Here is a 19,075-nt window from a genome sequence, read left to right as displayed (position 1 = left end):
TCAATTCCCACAGAGTCTTGTTTCTTCAAAGTTGTTAAAAGGCATACAGAGAAAAATTGCAGGAAGACCTTATTGGAAGACTATGTATCTAAATGGCAGATGAAATTTAATATGGATAAATGCAAAGTGCTGCACATTGGGAAGAATAACCCAAATCATAGTTATCAGATTCTAAGGTCAACCTTGTGGGTCAGCACCTAAGAAAAAGATCTGGGTGTCATTGTAGACAATACACTGAAATCTTCTGCCCAATGTGTGGCAGTGGGCAAAAAGCAAACAAGATGCTAGGAATAATTAGAAAAGTGATGATAATAAGACTAAGAATGCTATAATGCCTCAGTATTACTTCATGGTGCAACCTTACCTTGAGTATTGTGTTGATTTCTGGTTGCTGTATCTCAAAAAAGAAATACTGTAGTGGAATTAGAAAAAGTTCAAAGAGCAACCAAGATGATAAAGGGAATGGAACTCCTCTTCTGTGAGTAAAGGCTAAAGAAGTTAGGGTTTTTCAAGCTTGAAAAAGAGATGGCTGAGGGGAGATAGGATTAAAGTCTACCAAATCCTGAGTTATGTAGAATGGGTACAAGTGGATCAATTTTTTACTCCATCAAAAATTCTAAAGACTAGGGGACACTCGCTGAAAGGAATTGAAGGGAATATTTTTTCACTCAGAGAATAGTTAAGCTCTGGAAAGTGTTTCCAGAGTATCTGGTAAGAGCGATTAGCATAGCTGGGTTTAAAAAATGTTTGGACAAGTTCCTAGAAGAAAAGTCCATAGTTTGCTATTGACATAGACATAAGGGAAGCCACTGCTTGCCCTGGGATTGGTAGCATGGAATGTTGCTACTGTTTGGATTTTTGCCAAGTATTTGTGACCTGGATTGGCCACTGTGGAAACAGGATACTGGGCTAGATGGACATTAGTCTGACCCAGTATGGCTGTTCTTATGTTCCTATACATGAGGGGGTGCTGAAAAGTTATCATCCCAACTAACCAAATTTCCTAAATTCTGAGCATTATTTTGCCATTATAGCTAAAAAGAGTGTCATCTTATTTCATTAAGTGCTAATGTGCAGAAATGAAATTCTATGTTTTGACATTGTTTCAGATCATTGATTGAACCATATTCTCATCATTCTTCTTGGTCGGGCTCGGAACTTTTCAGCACCCCGTTGCATTCTGCTTATGTCATGCAATTAAAAGTTTAAATGGTATATTAAACAATTTCTTATTTGTAAAGAGAAGCACAAAGGCAAACATGAAGCGGTGCACAAAGGGGTGTGATCTGTCCCTTTGGCAGACACCAAAGGTGAATGCCTGAGATATAGGCATTCTTTTTGGCACTTCCTGGATGATGTCATCTATGCCTGAGTAGGGCATTCTGGATGTTCCTTTCACAACTTATATGCATGGCTCATACAGCATGTAATAGTGACAAAGTTGTAGAGATGAGAATTTTAACAGCTTGCAAATATGTTTTCCAAGTGGATAATGGCTGGCAGATTGCTTTGCCTCAGGCACAGACATTCTTTTTAGCACTTCTTGTATGATATCATCTACAGTGTATGGATGACCAGGCGTTCTGGCTGCTCCTTCCGCTACTTATCTGCATGGATCATATAGCATGCAATAGTGGTATAGATCGTAAGATTAGAATTATAACAGTTTGCAAAAATGTTTTCCAAGTGGATAATGACTGGTAGATTGCTTTGCCTCAGGAGCTGGCATTCATTTTAGTGTTTCCTGGATGATGTTTCATCCCCTCTTTCCAGATTAACTGATAGCGCCTCTCCTTTACCCAGTAAGATCTGCAATTCTTTTAATTAAATATAATTTTTAACGTAAGTCCACTACTCCTTCCTTCTATTATTAATAATTTCTATAGCAGTATTAGACATATGCTGCACTGTACATATGCAGGTACCTGTCCCTAGTGAGCTCACGATCTCAGTTTTCTACCTGAGGAAAGGGTTTATTAGACTTGATATACCACAACCAGGTACGTTAGATACATTGTGAGCCCATCAGGACAGTTAGGGAAAATGCTTGAGTACCTGATTATAAACCGCTTAGATAACTTTGATAGGCGGTATATAAATACCTTAAATAAATAAATAAGGAGGCTCACAAGGAAGTAGTAACACCGCAAGGTATGTGTTTACCATCTCTGTGTGAATTGTCATTGCTTCAGTCAGGTACTGTAGGCCAAGCCTCAACTAGAAACTTAGAGTTCGTATTTTGACCTGAGCATCTGAAGAACCAGGCCAGGGACAAGTAAAGTGTGCTGCTGTGTAGAAAGACAGTAAGGTACACAGTGGCCCTGCAGGTGCACGTGCATAACCCCCTAGTGGTGATACGATGTAATTACATTACAATTTAATTATTACAATTAAATGCATGATCAGACGTTTCAACATGTTTCCCCTTTAATTCACACTAACACAGAGATTAAACATTTAAATATTTGTATTTATTTTTGCAACTAACCCCCCCAATAATAATTGAGGATGAAAGAAAACTAAATAGGTATGTCCAACAATTGTTATCAGAAGTTGTTCAAACAAGGTAAATTAAATGTAAATATAAATGAATAGCAAAGCTAATTTACCATTCATGTGTGATCAAATTTACATTGATTACACCATTTTAGTTAGTGATAATATTCAAACAAACATGTCATGCCTTTCAACCAAATACCAATTTGTTCCAGGATTTCTAGAACCACAGGTAAGTATCTGACTAGGTGACTCTTTTAAAACCAGTGTTTCTCAGTCCTAAAGTTCAATAAAATGGCCTGCAATGACCAGAGGCAGGACCCGAGAGCAGGAGCAGTGTCTTCAGCGAATGTGTTTGGGGTTTTTCTGCACCGGGCGCCAGAGGAGTGAAGAAGAGGGCCCGGCACTGGAGGCACATTCCCAGCAGTTCATGGTTTTTTTTGTTTTTGTTTTTTTGGGGGGTTAGTGCCAGCCACTGGGAGTGAGGGGAGAAATGTGCCATGTCGGGTGCATGCACGGTAAGCTGTGCATGCACTGAAGATCTGTCCTGAGCCAGCAGGCTGAAGGTGCGGGAGCACACCTGGCTCAATAATAGGGCTGGGAAGAGCAGAAATGGGCCCAAGAAGGACTGAAGAGGGGGGCACCAGTGGCCGTGACCTTCTGGAAGCCTGGTTGGTTGGTGGTCAGGTCCCGGCATGGTAAACAGATCCAGCGAGGGGACCCAAGGAGTTTGATACCACGTAGGAGTGCATGGGAGCATGCTTTGGGAGCAAGGTATGGGAAGAGCCAGCATGTGCTGGGAACTTGGCACAGGGAAAGCCAGGGTCCAGAAGATGATTTAGATGGCCCAAATGGCCACGGACAACATAAAATGCAGGTGCACAGCAAATGTACAGCAGGGGAGGGGGCCATGTGTGAGCTCGAGCTTCTCCCTGGAATCAGAGGGACAAGGGAGAGAAATGAGAGAGGGAGAAAGGCTGCAGGCATGGTCTGTTTTGGGGACTGTAATTAATTTTTACCTCCAAACTGTAAATATGTTGGAAACTGTCTCAGGTGAGATTTCTGGGGTGCAAGTAAGCTCCTTAAAGCATGCATGTGTTTGTATGTGTATGAGAAGAATGTGGTGTGTATGTGTTTGAGTGAGTTCCATGAAGCTGTGTGTGTGTGAATTCTTAAAAAAACATTTTGCCAGTTGGGGTTTTATTCCAGTGCAGGGTGGATGTTGTAGCCTAACTGGTGTTGTGAGTAATTCTTTTTGTGCCTTTTGGATGGAAAATTAAAATTTAATTGTTAATTTAATTATAACTTGTGAGAAATTAAGGGATTTACAGAGGAATTTAGTGGCTCTTTACTGGCTGATGTAAGGATGGAGCGTGCTCCAGAGGCTAAGTGAGCTTTTATTTGAACCAATTGATTTTAAAGAATTGCTAAATTGAGAATCTTTCAATGTAATAAGGATTTTTGGCCTCCTGTGAAGAGAACTGAGAGAGTTTGAAAAGGAAGGATTCTGGTTTTAATTGATGGTTTATCTGAAAAGGGAGGATTTTTTTTTTTATATCCTCTGTCTCCCTCTGTTGGAACTAAGATCTTCAGAGGCAAAGAAGCCATGTTAATTTTCCTTAGCAGAGTGGCAGTGCTCGAAATAAGGCAAAATTCCATCCCTAGTAAAGTTACAGAAAAGGGACTTCTAACTGGATTTTAGTGTTAAAAGTGGGTATTATTATTGAGACAGGTGGCTGCTAATTGATTTTAATATAGACTGAGTGAGTGAGCCAACACTGAAGAACTTTACCCTTGGTGGGAGGGATCAGAATAGGGACCCTTAAGTTACTTTATTTTTCCAGTTAGCAATACATGGCTTCTTTGCCTCTGAAGATCTTAGTTCCAACAGAGGCAGATAGCGTCTTGCCTCCCTTTAATTCTATTAAGAAAGGTCAGTAGGTGGTGCAATCCTGATTCTGGTGGTTCTGTTCTAAGACTCAAGTGGCAGCTGGCAGAAGGTCAAGATCATCTAGATACCCCATACAAGAGAGTGGTGAGGGCTCGAAGAAAACAAGGTTTATTTGTAAACATTTTTATTGGTGTGCACAACCAAGTTTTTCTACCCGAATGATACTTAACTGGTTTGTTAGAAGGTTTCAATGCCTGAAAAGGGATAGGAGAATAACACAAAGTTGCATTGGAAAAGGAATTACACTAACGAGAAAGAGAAGGATGCATAGAATAAGGGAGAGTGCTTACTTGTAATCAGGGGTCTTTATAATGATGTAAAAGAAGAACACAAAGATTACACAAAGCAACAAAACTCAAAAGCAATAGTTATTACTAAAGGGAGAGAAAACGAGATAACACTTACCGTATATACTCGAATATAAGTAAAAGGAGAAAAAGATAGTTGTCTCAAATATAAGTCATGTGGCTTAATATTCAAGTGCCCTGCCCTGCCAGGATCTGCACCCATCACCCTTCCCTCCCTCCTCTATCAGGCTCTGCATACTGCCCCCTCATGTGAGCCATTCAGAAAGCCGTTTAGTGCCGAGAAGCACCAAAGCACGCTCCTACTTGGTACCGCTCAGTGGCTGAAGCCAGAACTCGCTACAACGACCGACCAGGTTAGCAGCAGGTCAGGAGTGTGGAAAGCTCGCTCCTGCCCACTACACCTCTGGACCACCAGGGGTTCCAGTGGCAGAGGAGGTACGATGGACAGGGCAGGGAGGGGGGACAGGGTGCAGAGCCTGGTGGCCCAACAGAAGCCTGCAATAAGTCTGGGAGGGGATTGGGTGGGCTCTGGGCGCTGGCCCAAATATAAACCAGGACCACCATTTTTGAACCAATTTTTGGCCCCAAAATCCTGGTTTATATTTGAGTGTATACAGTATCTGAGATTCCCTTAAGTCAGTGTATCGCAAACTTTGTGCCACAGCACATTACTGTGCCTCCTGAGATTTTAGGTGTGCTGCGAGATGCTGGGGAGGAGTAGAGGCACCGGCGCCGGTTCACTGCCTACAGGATGTGCCTCTCATGGTGAGATGCACATCCTGTAGGCAATCAGCTGGTGCCAGCACTTCTCCTCTCCACCGTCTTCCCTGCCGGCACCTCCCACCGTGCCGGGTTCCTTGGATGACTTTACCCAGTGGCGTAGCGAAGGTGAATGGCGCCCAGGGCAGTGGCACCCCTCCCCTGCCCTCTTCCCCATCCCCCCTGCCACACGCACACGCCCCTTCCTCATACCTTTTTAACTTCAGCGCCAGCAGCCACCAACTTACTGCCCGCATCAGCTTTGGCGCTCTCTCTGATGTCACTTCCTAGGCATGGGTCCCGGAAGTGATGTCAGAGAGAGTGTCAAAGTCGACATGGGCAGTAAGTTTGTGGCTGCTCATGCCAAAGTTAAAAAGATATGGGGGAAGGGAAGGAGCGCTCTGCGGCAGGGGAAGGAGTGGGAAGGGGGGGGTGGAGAAGAAGAGGGTTGCCGGCGGCCCTTGAAAGATGGTGCCCGGAGTGGACTGCCCCCTTACTACGCCACTGACTTCATCCACATGTGAGAATATGCTGTTTGCTTGTCTTGGGATAACGTAAGCTCCCTACACCTTCATCTCATCAGTTTATTCTCTCCCTTCAGCAGTCACAGGTCTGGGATTTTGAAGAGGTGCTGTGGAATTTAGATCTGATAATTGGTGTGCTGAAGCAGCCATACTTTAACCCCCACCAAAGGACGGTTATAAACACTTTCAGTGCTTGAGCACATTGTCTGTGCCTGCAGGAGAGTTGTCACCTTATGATTTGCTACTTAAATTGCAGGTATTAAAAAAAAAAAATAAATCAAAATATATAGTGCATTGTTTAAAGGCTTCCAGAGAGAAAAAAAAGTCATTACAGTAAATGGAAAGGAAGATAACATTTTTGTGAGAGAGTGACCACCATACCATGAGGACTGATGAAATGAACAGAAGGACACCGTGACGGATTAACATTAAGGTGTACTAGGGCAGCAGTCAAAGTAAAAGAGAGGGCAAGTAACTCAATGAATCATGATCAGCACATTCTTTTAATGATCCTTTTAGCATGGTAAATGGATTTTGGAAATTGTCCTTACTATGCATCTCTGGGTGGATTACATGAGTGTGTAGGTGTGCGTGTATGCATATCTATATGAGGCAGTGCTGAAAAGCTCTCATCCCAACCAAGAAAGGAATGACTTGGAGCCATGAAACTTTCAAGTTATTTCACATATTCACCCCCTACGTTCAACACACTTAGCACTTCGTGTCTGAAGTTTCTGTAACCCTTTCATAAAATACACTGATGTCTGGTAACTGAAATACTGCTCCGCTGCTGCATTATTACTCGAAAATTGTTGCCCTTTCAAACTCTTTTTAAGGTTTGGGAATAGAAAATAGTCAGTTACCTCATTATAATTGATTATTGAATGTGAGTCAGTTTTTGATATGTTGGTACATATCCAGGGAAGGGGGGGAGGGGGAGGGAGGGTTATTTCTGTTATAAATTGATTTTTAAATATTTACACTTGGGGTGTATAGAAAATTGAATAAATAAATAAAACATGTGTAAGTTGAATGTGCTTTTATTATATTACTAATAATATAAAGTAAGACTAAATTACAAAGAACAGCGTTGGATATACACGCTAAATACAGTGATTCCATATGGATTGAATGCAGAACTTGAATGGGGTTCTTTGATCTAACATGTTGCTGGAGGGAAAAGTTTCTTATAAGAAATAAATCATATATACTTTACAATAGAGATTGTTAGACGTAGCTCCTCGTGACACTTACGTGGCGTGATGACGTCACTTTTGTTAATGAGGGCTTAGTCTTATTTAAGTCTGAAGTAAAAACGCCGCCGCCATGTTTTATGGCTAGTGGTCACAAATCCTGGCGGAAAATTAGTAAGGTAAGCGTGACAATAGGACACTCTAGCAAAGTTAATATTTAGTTGTGTCTCTATTAAGATGGTAAATTTGGCTTCTGTTATATTCTAGGGGTTAAACCTTGATAAAGCTGTTTAGCGAAACATGTTGGTATGATGTCCCCCCTTAGCCAAAGACCACAAGATCGAGCTAAGTATTGCTTAATGTTTTAAGCTTTAAGTTTGGTTATTAAACTGTTTAAGAAAAAAACTAAAAAGTATAAAAGCATAAAGAGGCTTAAAATAACATATAAAAATATAAAATGGACCCGATGAGGAGCTTCCACATAAAGCTTAGAGCAATGAACGAGTTTGAGCTCTGAGTGGTGGCCTGAGGTTCCAGTAAGACTCTATATTTAATAGGTGTCTATAAACCTTGATAGTTAAGATCACTGTCAGGTTAAAGAAAAGCAGTTATTGAAACATTCACCTTAAAAAAAACATTAAAAGTAGAATTGTGCATAGATATTTTATTATATTACTATACATTACATTTGTTATATTGTACTATTGAAGTTTTAAAAATTAATAAAGTTAAAAAAAATAGTCAGATGGAGGAAGATCTGGTAAGTAGGGTGAATGGTCTAGGCACTGAAACTCCAACTGTGTCAAAACATCCATCGTTTTGTCAGCCTTGTGAGCAGGTACATTGTCTTGCAAAAAGAGAACTCCTTTCTGTAGCTTCCCTCTCCTTTTTTCTTTCAATGCCTCCTTTAATCAGCACTGCAAGTTACAGTAGTATTCTGCATTAACTGTTTGGCCTCTTGGAAGATAGTCAGTCATTACAACACCTTCCTCATCCCAAAACACTGTGGCCATGACCTTACCTGCTAATTTTTGGATCTTGAATTTCCTTGGCCTTGGAGAACCTGAGTGTTGCCATTGCATGGACTATTGTTTTGTCTCAGGCTCATAGTGGTGTAACCATGTTTCATCAACAGTAACTAATCATTCCAAAAGTTGGCACCAGCTTGCTGCAAAATCAACTTGGAAGTGTCCGCTTGATGTTGTTTTTCGTTAACATTTAAACATTTGGGCACCCACTTGGCTGATAGCTTCTGCATATCCAGCTGCCAGAAGACGTATGAGGAGAGACTGGAAGCCCTGAATATGTATACCCTAGAGGAAAGGAGAGACAGGGGAGATATGATTCAGACGTTCAAATACTTGAAGGGTATTAACGTAGAACAAAATCTTTTCCAGAGAAAGGAAAATGGTAAAACCAGAGGACATAATTTGAGGTTGAGGGGTGGTAGATTCAGGGGCAATGTTAGGAAATTCTACTTTACGGAGAGGGTAGTGGATGCCTGGAATGCGCTCCCGAGAGAGGAGGTGGAGAGGAAAACTGTGACTGAGTTCAAAGAAGCGTGGGATGAACCCAGAAGATTTAGAATCAGAAAATAATATTAAATATTGAACTAGGCCAGTTACTGGGCAGACTTGCACGGTCTGTGTCTGTGTATGGCCGTTTGGTGGAGGATGGGCAGGGGAGGGCTTCAATGGCTGGGAGGGTGTAGATGGGCTGGAGTAAGTCTTAACAGAGATTTTGGCAGTTGGAACCCAAGCACAGTACCGGGTAAAGCTTTGGATTCTTGCCCAGAAATAGCTAAGAAGAAAAAATAAAAAAATAAAAAAATTTAAATTGAATCAGGTTGGGCAGACTGGATGGACCATTCGGGTCTTTATCTGCCGTCATCTACTATGTTACTATGATTATACATCCAACACATTCCCTGGATATCTAGAGTGTCTCAGCAATTGTTTTATCTGATATTCGCCAATTGCCAAAATTGGGTCATGGGCAAGGCCAATAATTTCAGGAGTTACCACCTTTTGAGACCTCCCAGACCTTGCTGTATCTTCGGTCTCAGAATCTTCATGCTGAAAGTTTGCACACCATTTCTTCACTATGGAGTATGATAGGCATTTGCCATTCAATGTTTGCATCATTCATTCATGGATTTCCTTTGGAGTTTTCTTCTATAGGAATAGGAACTTCCATACTTTTCGTTGACATGGTTCAATCAATGATCTGAAACAATGTCAAAAACATAGCATTATGATTCTGTAAATGTTTGTTGTCTTTCATATTTCATTTTAATGTTTTTAATGGTTCATATTTGTATATGTGAATAAGTAAGGAGAACTGAGGTTATGGTGTGCACTAAATAATAATAATTTTGAACTGATAGGTTATTATGAAGTGAAAAACATAATAGGAAACACATAATTTAATTAAAAAAATTATTTAAAAACATTAAAATGAAATATGAAAGACAAAAACCATTAAAAAAGGAGGAGAGATTCTCATTAAATAAATTAAAAATGTTTTAGATATTAAGAGACATTAGAATTGTATTTTAATTTAAGTATATTGAGCTTTAGACGCAGTGAGTATCACTGTAGGGTTAAATAAAGTCTGGAAAGTTTTAACGTCACTTTTCCATTCATAATGAGGCTGCTTCAGTCCGCGGCCATTAGATTATAGTGAACAGAGAATAGCTGCTGCCAATTAAAAGTAAGTACTGTTAATGTGTGTGGGATAGAGTGGTTTTAAATAAAAGTGTAAGAATAGACAGTTTACAGAATGTTTCTTTTTTCACCAGTTCATTGATACTTTTGTCCAAAGCTCTGAAGCAGCCAAAGCAAAACGTGGGCAGCCTTCGTCAACAATGGACAACAGAACAGTGAATAATGAGCTAAGTACTCTTAAAAATAACATTTAAAGAAATAGAACTGTCTTGAAATTACACAAGTTAAAATATTTAAATATTCAATTAGAGGTGAAGGTTAAACCAATGAGGATTGTCCCTTAAAGGTTTTCAGGCTGAGTTGAATAGCCGGCAGCAAACTGGGATCTGAGGTTTTTGCTCCTATACATTAGAGCTCTAAAGTGGTGGGGCTCTAATAGAAAAAGAGTAATCATGCTGTCACGCTGACATTTTCAATATATATTTGAAGAACTATAAAGAATCTTGATCTTTTAGAGAAGTCCCACCTCCAGTCTGGTAGCCCCTGTGCTGCCTTGGAGAAGAGAGGTCTCTTAGAAGGAGAGCATCACCCTGGTGAAGTAGGAAATAATCCCCAATAGGGGATGCAATATCCTCTCACACCGAGGATGTGTTTCCAGGGGCTTCTGCCCAGAAGGGAAGGGTTAGGACAGAGGTTATAGTTGGTGATTTGATCATTAGGCATGTAGATAGCTGAGTGGCTGGTAGGCATGAGGATCACCTGGTCACTTGCCTGCCTGGTGTGAAGGTGGTGAACCTCACGTGTCACATAGATAGGATTTAAGATAGTGCTGGGGAGGAGCCAGCTGTCTTGGTACACATAGGTACCAATGACATAGGAAAATGTGGAAGGGAGATTCTGGAAGCCAAATTTAGGTTCTTAGGTAGAAAGCTGAAATCCAGATCCTCCAGGGTAGCATTTTCAGAAATGCTCCGAGTTCCACACGCAGGATCCAAGAGGCAGGGAGAGCTCCGAAGTCTCAATGCGTGGTTACGATGGTGCAGGGATGAGGGATTTAGATTTATTAGGAACTGGCAACCTTCTGGGAAAGGGGGAGCTTGTTCCGAAAGGATGGACTCTACCTTAACCAGGATGGAATCAGGCTGCTGGCGCTAACGTTTAAAAAGAAGATAGAACAGCTTTTAAACTGAGATGCGGGAGAAAGCCAACAGTCGCAAGGGAGCGGGTGGTTCAGTGTGAGGTATCCTTGAAGAATACTATTGAAACAGGATATTTATGGAGTCTTAGTAGAGAGGTCCCAATAATGGTGAAAGAAAGCCAGGAGGGTTTAAGAGAAAGGCAGAGTAAAAGACTCAAATTTTCTCAGCAACCTGTAGTTACAAGGAAAAATTTGAAGTGTCTGTATACAAATGCTAGAAGCCTATAAAATAAAATACATTATGGGGCTCATAATCGAAACAGAAATACATCTAAAAACCCACCCAATTCAGCACTTGGACAACCTAAAATGGGTTTTTAGATGTATCCAGAGACTTTCTAGACCTCTGAATCCTGCTGTGCGTCCAGAGCTGAAAGGGGCATTTTTGAAGGAGTGTGGGCCGACTTAGACTTAGTCGTACTGTAGGGATAATCAAAAGTTTTACGAGGCTGCCTGGACAGAACGTAGGCGATCTAAAAACAGGTCTAAGTGCCCAGAAGGTATCAAAAGTGACCAGATAACCACTGCAGACACAAATTACAGACCCCCACACACTCCCCTAGTGATCACTGCCCCCCCCCCCCACCGCCTTAAAAATCAGAATACCTGCCTCCAGACTATCAGCACCTGGCATAGGAAAGCCTAGTAGAGCTTCACAGAGGTGGCTTAAGTAGTCAGGGTGTGTGTGGGGGGTGTGTGGGGGTGGGGGGGTGGTTAGTGAACCATAGAGAGGAGTATCCAGGCCCATAAGCCACTCTAATCACTGCATTCATGATCTCTACAGTACTGCCATATAGGTGGCACCTGCAGCCATAAGGGCTATTGGGGTTATAGACAGGTGGGTATAGTAGGTGTTGGGGAGCTCACCATGACCGGCAAGGGAGTTGTGGTGAGATGTTTATGTGGCACCCTTTTTGTGAAGTTTAGCAGTCTGGACGTTCAAACAGCTGGATGTAGAAGTAGCCAATTTTTGAAAAAAATAAAAAATAAAATTGGGAAACGTATTTTTCGAGAATGGACTTTGGATGCTGCCAACTTTGGACGACTAGTGCCTTAGGTCCAAAACAGATTTAGACATTTGTTTTGATTATGCCCCTCCACATATTTATAGTTAAACGGTAGATGAACCGCTCATTATTGACCTTGTGGTGTTCATACTTAAATCTAAAGTTTGTAAGCCTGTATACTGGTACAGTATATGATTTCAGTCTGAATATAGCAAAGATTGTGGCTTGCAGTATTAAGAGGATCAACAAATAGCCGCTATAGAAGGCCACGGGACATAATGGCCTCATGGTAGTAGCCTTTGTAGCAATCCAATGAACTCTTCATCAGCCTGGCATATTTTTAGGCCTTGAAAAAATAAATAAATTGCATTGTTTTGTACTGACAGCATCAAAGTTTTGTGTGCCTGGAGACTAGATCATATCATTTACTTATGATGTAGCTTGGTGAAAAATGTGTTGATTAAAAAGCTGTCCTTGTGAAACTGAAGGACAATTGTATTTTTTAATGCTGCAACCCCTTGTTAATAATGTGATTCTTTTGTAGTTGTTTCACTCCTGTAGGTATTTAGGACTTATATTGTGTAAAATATACTCTAATCTGGTTTGCAGTGATTACATACTTATACTCAAGTGGCAGTCATTTTTAGCCTTCTCTTACTTCAGGGTTTGAAAAAGAGGATTCCTTTTCTGCGACAGTGACTTGAACTATCAAACTGGGAATCCAAAGATCTTTGTTCTACTGCTTGCTGCCAAGGCAACAATGTAAAAGTCAAAAATAGGAGCAGCTAATGAAAGTCATTCCACAGTTAAACTTTGTCAGTGGAGACAAAAATAATGGGGAGTTCATGTGTAACCACTCTGTCTGTAAAAGGCAGTAAGATGAATATTTTTAAAGAAAACAGTAGTAAAGGGCATGTCATAAACTGCTCTGGAAAAGGGTTATTGTGAGAGAAAACAGTAGAATTCTTTCTGTAGAAGTTCAGTCTTCTCGTAATAAAGATTTTTAACTGCTTGAAGGGTATCAGTTAAAATTTTGACAATAAAATTAATATTACAATACTGTACAGCACACCATAGTTTTTTTAATCGATGCATATCTTTCATATAAGAACATATGAATACATGTCTAAAGATGAAAGATCAGGTGGACTCCCTAATCAAAAAGAGTTTTTTCACCCTCTGGAAACTTAAATCCATTAAAGCATACTTTGATAACTCTGCCTTCAGAATCTTGGTACAATCCCTCGTATTAAGTCAACTCGACTACTGTAACATCGCCTACTTAGCAATCCCCCAAAAGAATATGCGACGATTACAACTAATGCAAAACACTGCGGTCAGACTAATCTTCGGTCTAAAGAAGTTCGATCACGTGACGCCATACTTCAAACAGCTACACTGGCTGCCGATGGAAGCTCGTGTAAAGTTTAAGTTCGCCTGCCTCTGTTTTAAAGTTTTCTACGGTCTAACCCCTAAATACATCACTGACCTATTCTCCTTCTCAGCCAACAAACACAAGAGAAGCTCCCACTCGCACTTCGTTTCTCCCCCGGTTAGAGGATGCAAACTAAAAAAACACCATGAGCATCTTCTCTCACATCAGGCTGCTCTATGGGGTAAAGACCTAGAACAACTCCTATTGCCCACCACTTATGAGATATTCAGGAAACGCCTCAAAACTCACCTATTCCTGAAATACCTAGACAGCTGACCCACTTCCCTCCTTCCCCTCTCTTGCCCTTTCTCCCCATTGTTCCCACATCCCTTAAGTTAACTCAACTTGTACGTCAACTCAACTTGTACTCCACTAATCTTCTGTAAACCGCATAGAACTTAACGGTATTGCAGTATATAAACTGTTATTATTATTATTATTAATAAACATCATTTAAAAACAGTGGCCTCCAATATGTGGCTCTAAAGTTTTCCATCCCAACCCTCAAACAGTTGGCTGAAATGTTCTTTAAATCCTGTAAATGCGTTAATTTCATTCTTGCTCACTTGATATAGAAACTGCAAAGTGTGTCACTCAGGTGTCTCGTTTGTGGAATTTGCTACTGTTGGCAATCCGAAATAAAGTGAGGTTTTAAAAAATATCCTTGAAGTGTTGTAGAATCAATATTAGTATTAATTTTTAATGTTTAATACCCAGTCTGAACAAGTGGGTCAAGGCAGTTTACAAAATCAGTAGTATGCGTAAGCTTGAAATCTTTTGGTGGCCCTCAGAGCTCTCTTGAATTTGCACTGCAGCTCTTTACATGAAAAAGGTTGGAGACCACTGACATGTAAGGCTTGGTAATCACAGTGTATCATAGCAGAAGATGTTCTTATGATTTTGCAGTATATCAAGAAAAGAAGGAAATAGCATGAATAGGGAGTTTAGAAAAAGAGATTCTGGAGTCATGATTGGAGCAAAGGGAAAGTAGTACTAAGCCAAAGTGGTTTTGGTAGGTCATTTCAGAGGGCCACATTAATAAAAATTTCTTGAATGATAGCTAATGTGAGGGATAAAAGGCAGGTATTAACAAGCTAAGCAACTAGGAGGAGGTGACTTACAGAAGTGAGATCAGAATGCTAAGCTGGGACAAGTCCATGAGAAATTTTGCAGCAAGGAAAAACAATTTTAAAAGTATACTCTGAAAAGATGGTGAGCCAAAACCTTCCTCAAAATCTAGCAATGAACATCATGGGCAAAAGGCTTGAATATTTAATGCCTATATCTGAACACCTAAATCACTTTGGATTCTTTATATTGTTACTCTCTTATGGTCCTCAGCGGTGTCACTCCAGGTTCAAATGTCTCATAGCTTTAAGCTTTATACACCAACTTTGTCATCAATCTAATTTACTTTTATACTATCTCAACATTCTTAAAAATGTAAACAGTTTAATTCCTATTATATTTTTGATGTTGTGGAATTAAACTGTTTACATTTTTAAGCCTGGAGTGACACTGGAGACTGACCTCTGAGGACTTTCTTAGCGATCAGACTCCACAGGTGACCCTTGAGAGGAGGAATGCTGGCTGTCAGGTAAGATAAGATTTGCCTCTTTGCGGATGATACCAAAATCTGCAATAGAGTAGACACCCCTTCTAGCTCTTGCTATCACCTTTTCAATCTGTTTGGCATCTTAAGATCATCACACACTATCACACCTAAGCCCGCTCCACTTTCATACAAAAATGTTCTTCACCTCCTAAATTGTACCATTCTTTCAGGTTTTTGCAACCCAAATGCATGACCTTAAATTACTTAACATTAAATCTTAACTGCCAAATTTCAGACCATTCCTCATGCTTCACTGGATCCTTCCTTATGCTATCCATACCATCAGGGTTGTCTACTCTATTGCAGATTTTGATATCATCCATAAAGAGGTAAATTTTACCAGCCAGCCATTAAGCAATATTGTTTATAAAAAGAACAGGCTCAAGAACCAAACCTTGAGGCACACCACTGGTAACATCCCTTTCTTCAGAGCAATCTCCATTGACTACTACTCTCTGTCGCCTTCCACTCAAGCAATTTGTGACCCAGCCTGTCACTTTGGGGCCCATCCCAAGGGCACTCAGTTTATTTATTAGATGTCTGTGTGGAACACTGTCAAAGTCTTTGCTAAAATCTAAATACACCACATCTAGTGCACTCCCTCTATTCAATTCTCCCTTTATCCAATTCTCTGGTCACCCAGTCAAAGAAATTGATCAGATTTGTCATACAAGACCTACCTCTAGTAAATCCATTTTGCCTTGGGTCCTGCAAACAGCGGGATAGTTGGATAGGCTGGGGTGAACTTGGATTCAGAACTTCAGCATTCAGAACCTAGGACAATAGCAGACTTTACTATCTACGGCCCAGAAATATCAAAGAAGAGACAAGTTAATCTAATCATGTATTTTTTTTAAATGAGTATAACTTATGGGCAGACTGGATGAACCGTTCAGGTCTTTATCTGCCATCATTTACTAAGTTACTAGTCCACTGGATTCCATACTCTCCAACCATCACTATTCTTTGTTTTAAAAGTGTTTCCTTTCATTTACCTACCACAGAAGTTAGACTTACGGGCCTGTAGTTCCCTACTTCTTTCTTACTTCCACTTTTGTGGAGAAGGATCACATCTACCTTTCTTCAGTCCTCCAGTACCACTCCCAACTCTATAGAAGCATTGAATAGGTCAGCGAGCAGAACCACCAGAACTTCCTTAAGTTCCTTAAGTACCCTCAGATGTACACCATCCGGCCCCATTGCTTTGTCTACTTTTAGTTTAGCTAGCTCCTCATAAACACAATCCTCTGAAAATTTGCATTTGTCTTCTGAAGTCCCACTTCCAGCGCTTCAGCTGTGAACACAGAACAGAAATAATTTTTATGCAATTCAGCCTTATCTTTATTGACTTCTACATATTTTCCCCTTCATTTTTGAATCTCTTAATGTCACTTTTGCATTTCTTCCTATCACTAATATATCTAAAAAATGTCTTGTTCCCCAGTTTTACTGTGTCGATTATTTTCTCTTCCATTTGCATTTTTGCTTTCCTGACTAGTCGACCAGCCTCTCTTAACTTTTCCAGATATTTTTGCCTGTCTTCCTTTTTATGTGATCTTTTGATGTTTATGAAAGCTAACCTCTTATTCCTTACCTTCTCAGCTACTATTTTTGAGAACCAAAGCAGCCTTTGTTTCCTCTTTACTTACTTTCCTTACAAAATGGTTATACAGTGATACGTCTACTAGATCTTTTTCTCCTTTATGGAAAAAAAATAGTAAAAGTTTTAAAAATTATGAAATTGATATATTTTTGTGAAGCATACTTATTTGACTTATATTTTGGTGGTTTCAAGTTAGCTACTATGTTATTCAGGGATAGCTGGATGGGGTGTCACTGCTCTTGGAGAAACTTGGCGACACCTCAGGCAGCAGCCCAGCAGTTATGCAGGCCCATGGAATTTAGAAATACCAGTAAGCTCTGTGATGTGCTGAAGGGCATTGGCAGTGGTGGTGTTGGAGTTGTTTCACAGATGGTAACAGGCTCATGAGGTAGAGGGGATGAGGAGGTGCCTGGCACAGATGACTAGCCACTAACTTCATCAACTTACCTGCTGACATGCTTCACAGTCACCTCCTGTTGCACCTTCTGCCTCTATCACATCATGGTTGAATGGGAAAATGGTTGAATATTCATATCCCCTACCTCTTCCTCATCTGCAGCCTCCAAGTCTGCAAAGATGGTATCTAATGCAGCTTCTGTTTCATCCTGATGGTGCTCAGTTACCTGCTTCTGGATGTTACAAGTAGCTGCCCCTTCACTGTTACCTCTGTCAGTTACACCTGTCTGTTCGGACCCTTCTCTGGATCAGATTGCATTCATTCATCTGCAGGTAAGGAAACAAGTACATATCATGACTGTTTGAATGCCTCTGGTCTTCTAACAACAAAAAAGGTCTTTGAAGGGCACTGCCAAATAAGCTCGCCTCAGATTCCATATGTGACTCCTACAAACCCCAAGAATATTAATATTGCAGTTCTAAAAAAATCATACATATGTGCATAGATATGTATGATTTTTGGATAAGTTCCTGGAGGAAAAGTCCATAGTCTGCTGTTGAGACAGACTTGGGGTAAGCCACTGTTTGCCTTGGGATCAATTACATGGAATGTTGCTACTATTTGGGTTTCTGCCAGATACTTGTGACCTCGATTGGCTACTGTTAGAAACAGGATATTGGGCTAGATGGACCACTAGTATGGCTATTCTTACACTTATGTTCTTATTATTAGCATGTGGTTAGCACATGATACTTTACACCTATTTTGAAACTAGTAAGGGCTCATGTGCTAATGGGAAAATTAGAAGGTGACCAGTTCCTCTCCTTCTGTAGCTTGACATGCCCAAACAATGGGCGAAAGATACTACTCCACCGCCACCTCCTCCTCCAGCTACTCGGGGACTGCTACGGAGAACTTCTACTCATCTCCTCAAGTTCTCCTCAGCAACCTGTGCCTGCTTGAGATATCTCTACCTCTAACCTGGAAGGCCCTCACAGGCCCACGGACTGGAAAAATCTGATAAGTATCTGCATGACTACTCCAGCAAAACCATTAGCATGACTTTTCCACATAAAGTATCTGCATGATTACTCCGGACTATTACTACTTTTTCTCTGCATGATTTAATCTACTAGCTTTATTTCTCTTAAGCCTTTCAGTCTCTTTGACCACTATATATATCTGTCTTGGGTCCTTATGGTCTGTTGGATCTGCTACAAAAGCAAGTCAGTTGCTGCATTTTTTTTGCTATCCCTATCCCAGTTCTTATAAGATCTCGCCCAACTAACTCAGAACATCATAGAGCTTATAATCCTTCTCTTTACGACTGTTCAGAATGGGGTCCCTTCCAAATCCTGGTTGTACCCCCCTCACAAAAGCCTAGCAGACCCTATTGTAAAAGACAGCAGAAACTGAGAAAGATTACCTATTCCTTAACCACTGATGCACCTTACCATCAAAATCTTCACGGTTTCTACTTAAATATACGTTCTATTAGGAACAAGTCACAGCTGGTCAAAGACTGGCTGGAAGAAGCCAACCCTGATTTTGTTCTTCTAACTGAAACTTGGTTGGTATCAGACAACGACATTATTATACGCGACTGTCTACCTCATGGGTTTAAAATTTTATCTCTTCCTTGAAGCAGAGGTAAAGAGGGAGGATTAGCTATCATCTTAAAAGAATCATTCAAGTCCACATTCTAGCCTCAAATTCTTCAGCGGACCTTGAAATCATTTCTTGTAAACTCTTGATAGATCAGTTAGAAGATGCTCTAATAATTACCCTATTCTACATTCCTTCTAAGAAATGGCCCACCACCAAAGACATTTTCTATGAATTCCTCCTTACAAACTCTATACTAGGCCCACACAGCCTACTGACAGGTGATCTAAAGATTCACCTAGAGCAGACAGAGCAGGG

This window comes from Geotrypetes seraphini, chromosome 2 (assembly GCF_902459505.1).
Source record: "Geotrypetes seraphini chromosome 2, aGeoSer1.1, whole genome shotgun sequence".
NCBI lineage: Eukaryota > Metazoa > Chordata > Amphibia > Gymnophiona > Dermophiidae > Geotrypetes > Geotrypetes seraphini.
Note: the sequence above shows the minus strand (reverse complement) of the source record.